The sequence below is a fragment of the Diabrotica virgifera genome, chromosome 9 (genome assembly GCF_917563875.1).
Source record: "Diabrotica virgifera virgifera chromosome 9, PGI_DIABVI_V3a".
Classification (NCBI taxonomy): Eukaryota; Metazoa; Arthropoda; class Insecta; order Coleoptera; family Chrysomelidae; genus Diabrotica; species Diabrotica virgifera.
Genome location: NC_065451.1, coordinates 133,002,482 through 133,010,042, shown reverse-complemented (window position 1 = coordinate 133,010,042; position 7,561 = coordinate 133,002,482).

The following is a 7,561-nucleotide window of genomic DNA, read 5'->3' as shown; positions in this document are numbered from 1 at the left end:
ATAACTATGATAACTTCATTACTCAATTTCACTTAATTAATACACTCAATTACAATTACTCCATTGCAAAAATATGTAAAATACACAAAATGTTCAATATATAACACGATCATTAACTTCATCTGATAATTTAATACCCATCGAACTAGGAACGATGGTCCTTATAACGGATGATAATATCCCTCCCTCGCAATGGTGTTTGGGTCGAATATCCCAAGTATTTCCGGGACAGGGTGGAATTAATAGAGTTGCGGATGTTAAGACCACAAAGGGAATTCTTCGACACCCCCTGGTCAAGTTGTGTCCGCTACCTATCTAAATAATTCCTTAGTTTTTTTTGCTGATTAGTTTGATTTTATATTATTAGTATTATATTGTTAAACTTTTATTTTTTGGGATTCATTCCAAAGTGCCATACCTTAATTTAATTTTTTAGTTGTAAATTTGTGTTGGTTGAAAATGCACCCTTGAAAGTTGCATTTTGGTGGGGGAGAATGTTAAATTTTAATGTTGTTCTGAAGCTATTTTCTTGTGGCATTTTTATAATCAAGTATATTCAAATGGGAAATAAGCCACAATTTTACCTAAAAATGATTTTATTAACGTTTCGACGCCCAAGTCGGGAGTCGTTGTCAAAATACAAAATAATACTAAATAAATAAAAATGTTGTTGCTTAGTAAAAAATTCTTCTAATAATTTATTTAATCTGACTCATTTATATCGGCAATTCAGACACGTATTATACATTTTAAAGTAGACGACTTTAAAATGATATTGCCAATATTGATGAGTTGCGTTCCTGGGACGACTTTACTAAAAGATAGTTCATTCGATTACATGAAATCAATCCCAACTCAAGAATATCCGCCACAAAAAATCATAGCATGTGATCTGTCTTTAAAAAGACAACCAAATGCAACAGTGGCACTGAAATTCTCGCGTTAGAGATTCCATAGTAAATCACGAGGGAAAACCAGGAAAAACCTTGTGATACTATCCCGACATCGTAATTATTTGGGTTTACATTTAGTTTACTCTCAAAACTAATACCAAATTCTGACTTGATATTTTAAATTTTAAATAATACTAAAATACTAAATATGTACTAACTCGATATGTTACTGATTTACTAATTGTGGTATTTTATTTCTATTGACTTCCTCCTTTAATATAGGTAACCACATCCTACTGCATTCTACCGAGGAATTTGCGACACAATTGGTTTCATTTAGCATAATTAGAGCCGCTTCTTTGATTTTTCTCTTTTTACTATCTGCTTCTTTTAGGACTATACTTGAATCTCTCCACTGAACTCTATATTCATTATCCCATGCGTGTTGACATATTTGAGATCTATCAAATTCTCTATTTTTTATATAAGACTGATGTTCATTTACTCTAACGTCTATTGGTCTTGACGTTTCACCTATATAAAATTGTTCGCATTCACAAGGTATTTTATAAATACAATTCTTTGTTCTTTCTTGTTCACTGTTAGGTTTAGTTTTAGATAGAATAGATCTCAAAGTGTTTGTTGTTTTGAATGTTGTTGATATGTTGAATTTATTTCCTATTGTTTTAAGTTTCTCGGATAGTCCTTTTACATATGGTATTGATATTTTCCTCGTATTATTTCTTGTGAATGTTGTAGGATCCCGTTCTAAGTTGTTCTGTTCCATTCGATCCAATCTTGACAATTCCTTATTTATAAACGATATGGGATAATCATTTTTTAATAAAACAGATGTTAACAATTGTTTTTCTTCTAAAAATGAATTTTCGTTAGAACAAGTAATTTTGGCTCTATCATATAAGGATTTAATGATTCCCTTTTTAACGTTGATGTTATGATTTGATTTGTAATGGAGATATCTGTTGGTGTGTGTTGGTTTTCTATACACTTGAGTTTCATATCCAGTATCCTTCTATAAGACCAAAACATCGAGGAAAGGTAGGGTGTTATTGTATTCCTTTTCCATTGTAAACTTTATTGTCTCTTCTTGATCGTTTACAATATTCAGGAACGTATCCAACAATTCCGATCTATGAGGCCATATGGAAAACACATCATCTACATATCTCCACCATACTGTGGGTTTTAAATTTTGTTTAGAAATGCTATTAGTTTCGAAATCCTCCATAAATATATTAGCCAATAATGGAGATAAAGAAGAGCCCATTGCGAGACCAAAATTTTGTTTATAGAATTCATTATTTAGTTGAAAATAGGTATTATTAGTACATAATGTCAATAACTCCATTATAGCTGATACATTTAGTCTTGTCCTAGTTGTTAATGTATTATCATTTTCTAATTTCGTTTTGATTAAGTTTAAAGTTTTATCTAATGGCACATTTGTAAATAAACTGTTTATGTCAAAACTTACTAAAATATTATTTGGATTAAATTCAATATTTGATAATTTGTTTAAAAAATGTTGTGTATTTTTTATTTTGGAGGAATTTAATTTAGAAAGATTTCAACCCCCCGACGATGACGTTGAAGAGGAGGAAGAAGAAGAGGAAGCTGAAGCGGCGGCAGTACCAGCACCTGCAGCGGTTGACCCTAATGTTTGGAATCTTCCGGTAAATATAAGAATGGTAGGGAATTTAATCCCAAATAGAAATTTGCAAGGCTGGCAACCGCGACAAGGTTTGAGCAGAGTACAGAGAGCTTTCCTCGCCGAAGCAGGCGTGCATGATGGAGTGTTCGATTGCGAAATAGCGGATTGGAGTTTCAATCGTAAGTTGATGGAGGCTGTATCTATTGAACTTGGTAATTTACAGCATATTGAAGCGGGAGATCCGCCTACTGTAGCATCTGGCTCGCAAGGGCAGATAGCTTTTAATATACCATTGGGACAAAGAATTGAAATTGATTGTGATCGAAAAGGATCTAGTTTACTAGAGATCGCTGGTCCCATCGCCAATTTAGGCATAAAACATTTATACAGGACGAGACACTCTGAAGAACAAACAAACTGGGCGGTATATTGGAATGGCACAGATTTTACAGCCACACCCCCAGACTGGATAGGCACAATAAATGCACGTAGAGTAGATGAGTACCCGGAAATTAATGTAGAGATTTAATATGGCGTCGTTTTCGCATTATGAAGTAGCGAGACTCATCGCAAAAATAGACAACTCTAGAGTGGTAAAGAGAAAATAATTTCAAAACGCGGCGTGACCAAGCCCCGACATAGTTAGAATAAAAAATAGAAATAAAATACCACAATTAGTAAATCAGTAACATATCGAGTTAGTACATATTTAGTATTTTAGTATTATTTAAAATTTAAAATATCAAGTCAGAATTTGGTATTAGTTTTGAGAGTAAACTAAATGTAAACCCAAATAATTACGATGTCGGGATAGTATCACGAGGTTTTTCCTGGTTTTCCCTCGTGATTTACTATGGAATCTCTAACGCGAGAATTTCAGTGCCACCGTTGCATTTGGTTGTCTTTTTAAAGACAGATCACATGCTATGATTTTTTGTGGCGGATATTCTTGAGTTGGGATTGATTTCATGTAATCGAATGAACTATCTTTTAGTAAAGTCGTCCCAGGAACGCAACTCATCAATATTGGCAATATCATTTTAAAGTCGTCTACTTTAAAATGTATAATACGTGTCTGAATTGCCGATATAAATGAGTCAGATTAAATAAATTATTAGAAGAATTTTTTACTAAGCAACAACATTTTTATTTATTTAGTATTATTTTGTATTTTGACAACGACTCCCGACTTGGGCGTCGAAACGTTAATAAAATCATTTTTAGGTAAAATTGTGGCTTATTTCCCGTTAGATTTTAATTATTTTTAAATTATTTACACGAGGAAGGCAACCAGTCCAACACTATTTTGTATTCCTTGTTGCTCGTCTATCGCGATATAAAAAAGTTTGCTTAATAGTGCAAAAACTGAAGCCTTGTAGTTTTTGAAAAAGGCGAAAGAAACAAGTTGCTACTCAATCACGGCTTAGCTAGTTTTACCGGTGGTAACAGCCTAGCTTGTAAGGCTTTTGTTATGGACTTGTTATGCAATTGGTGTACGCAGTGCTAAATGCAGTTTAGGGCCCTCTGAAGAGCAGATGCAAGGATTAAAACGGTAAGTGGACCTCTTTGCGCCTCATTTAATTAATCATTTTATTCTTTTTTACTCAAGTTTTTTATTGACCCCGTAGCAAACCGCTTTTATAAAATCATAGAACCAGCCCCTATTTTATGATCTCAACATCAGAGATCGCACACATGCACCAGTTTGTAGGTACATAAATTGGTATCGTTTGATATTATTCCGGTAACACAAAAAATTTGCTTGCATGGCATTATACAGGGGTGAATGGAAGCGTTGTATTTTCTCCTAACTTTAAAAAATTCTGTGGAAAAATGGAAGGGCTCATTTTGTTTCATAGTCCTGTCATATTATCCCGGAGACAACTAAAATTTTGTTTTTTGAATTATCCGAATATCTCTTTTCTTGTAAGAGCTGTACCATTTATTGTAAATAAAAACACTGATGGACTAATAAAATAGAGGTTGGATTGATAAGATTAGAATGACCCGTATGCAGCCCAGATCTCAATCCTATTGAGCATTTATTGGATGAATTAAAAAAGCTATTCGCCGTCATCTTAGGCCTTCAGAAAATTTGGTACAGTTATGGCCCTAGTAGAAGAATATCGAGCTATTCCCCAGGCAAGGATAACACATTTGTATTCGATGCCAAACAGATTGCGAGCAGTCGTTGCTGCAAGAGGTAGACATATCCGCTACTGAATTATTTTGTTTGGTTAATTTTTTTTGTTTTGTTAATTTTAGTGCGTTTGATATTTTCAATTAAAAAAACCTTCAAAGCAGTGTTTTATTTCGAGCTCTTACAAGGAAAGAGATATTTGGATAATTAAAAACAAAACCTTAGTGATACCTCCAGGATAATAGAAAAGGAGTATGAAAGAAAACCAGCTCTCCAATTTTTCCACAGAATTGTTTGTAGAAAATTTGTTGTAGAAAATACAACGCTTCCATTCACCCCCGTATGATGCCATCTAAGCAAAAAAATTTTGTTACCGAAATAATAACAAACGACATCAATACGTGTAGCTACAAACTGATGTGACTACGTGTAGCAAGAATCTTGAAAATCGGAGTACAAATAAGAAAGCTACAGATTGTCAAACAATCAAAAATTTTGGGTGGCGGAATTTTGTGCAGGTGAGTGTAGTTAAGGCTGAACTTATAAGTGTTATTAGACAGCATTGTGACCAATATTGCCAGCATGTTGTTAATACAATGACTCGTGGTAAAGGCATCACTGTTTTGAGACTTCCTCCTTACCATTGTGAGTTAAACCCGATAGAACTAATCTGGGCTCAAGTAAAGGGTTACGTAGCTCGTGAAAACGTGACCTATAAAAATTTCAATAGAACGGATACGGAAAGAAGATGGGACTAATGCCGTAGCCCATGTGATCACGGAAGAGAAAATGTTTAGATTGGACGGGATGGTAGACACTGTTTTGGACAAAATAATAATAGATTTAAATGTGACTGAAGATTCTTCAGACGTGTCGCTGGATTCCGAAACTTCTTTTTTTGCCGAAATTTCTCTCGAAATTGTTTCTTTGCTTTTTAGCTCTCCTTATATATAACTGAAATATAATATTATTTTGCAAATTTCTCCGTTTTTTTTAAGTACTGTATATGTACTCTCTTTAATAACGATAAAATTTACGAGGACTTATATAAAAATGAGTATTCTCTGATACTCTCAATTAAGAGTTCTTCCATATGTCAAAACAAACAACGTGCTTTCAATTAAAAAATCAACATAGGTCTCCTTATTACCAACAATTATGGCGCACTGGCCGTTCGACTTCAACAGATTTTATTCTCCTCGGTGAACTCCGGCCGTTCCGTTTACATGCTGGACTGAACCGAACCGAGCTGACCGCTCATAATAGGATACGTTGCATTTAAATCTATAGAAATTAATTTGATTTGTCCTGTGCCGTGCCGGGCTGTACCGAGCCGGGTGTTTATAATGGGTTTCATATTTTAGGCATTTACTCTGGTTTCACCAACAAAGGTATTTTTAGGTTTGAACGGAAAAAGAGGCAGGACGCCTAGCACAATAAATTGGTCCATGCTTAACAAAGCATATTAAAGAAAATGTAACTGACAATATAACTGAATTAATATTGTCAGATCCCTGTGGCGGTCAAAATGCAACATTAAGCTCATATTAATGCTTAAAGCTGTGTTGAAATCACATTCTTCTTTAAAAAACATTCGCATGCGTTTCCTTGTGGTATTTTTTGGTAACGAATTTTGAGAGTGACAATAATTATGCTGAAAAGTGAAGCTGAAAGCAAAATTAGAAAAAAACAAGTGGGCCGGCCAGCAATATTTAAAGATCTCCTGATACCTGATATCCTAATATTAAACCCAAAACTAGTAGACATAAAATCCGTAATGAATTTGATTCCGAATGATTATGCATTTTTATTCAAATCACTGTTGCCATTCAGCATATGTAGTGAAAAATGAAAAGATCGCGGCCGGAGTGATGAAAATGTGCCAAAAAATAAACTAAACTACAAGTTTTAAAATATATACCTATAAATAATTATACACTGATATGAAATAAACGTGATTAAAGCTATTCCGCATTTTTATTAATTGGGATATGGCACCTATTGGTGAAAACCGTAAAATAACTTGGAATAATGTATTTCAAGAAGATAACTCCCACAGCATAACCATGGCTTACATTAGGTGTTGAATTCCCCGAAAATTCAGATTAAACAAACCGTAAATACTTTAAGGGATTGTAACAGTTATGCGATTTGTGTGTTTTACTATTATTACCTATATTATAATATAAATAATTGTGATTTGTTTATGAGATCCAGAGATTTATTAACTTCGTTTAATTCATGTAATAAACATTATTTTAATAAGTATTATTTTATATATATTATTGGATATTTTTAGATGAGATAGATAAGACAAGTACTTTTAAAAAAAGATGTCTGACGATTGCGGCAAATCAGAGCATATTGAAGCTCAAAGAAAGAAATTGAATAAGGGTAAAAAGGAAAATTAATCACATATTTCAATCTGCATGGGAGAGTGATGATCGGTTTAAATTATGGATACAAACAAGTAGCAAAAGGGAGATACTCATTTTTTTGCAAGTTTTGTTCATTTAAATCTGCGGTAAAGCCAAAACATTGAAACATGAAGACTAAAAAACATGAAAAGCAAGCAAGAGACTACAAAAGCAGACAAACCCTGACATCGATTAGTGTATCGTCATCATCACCGTTAGTAGCTGCAAAACGAGGTAAAGAAAATGATATACGCATAGCAAGTTTTTAGTTGAACATAATGTGGCATTCAATGTAGCCGATTATTTAGTGCAGCTGCTCAAATATTTACATGTGGACAAGGATTTTCTGAGCAAAACTTCGTGTGGAAGAAAGAAAGCGGTGAAGATAGTGACTAATGTTGTAGGTGCACATGGAAAAGAAAATATTTTAGCAATTTTA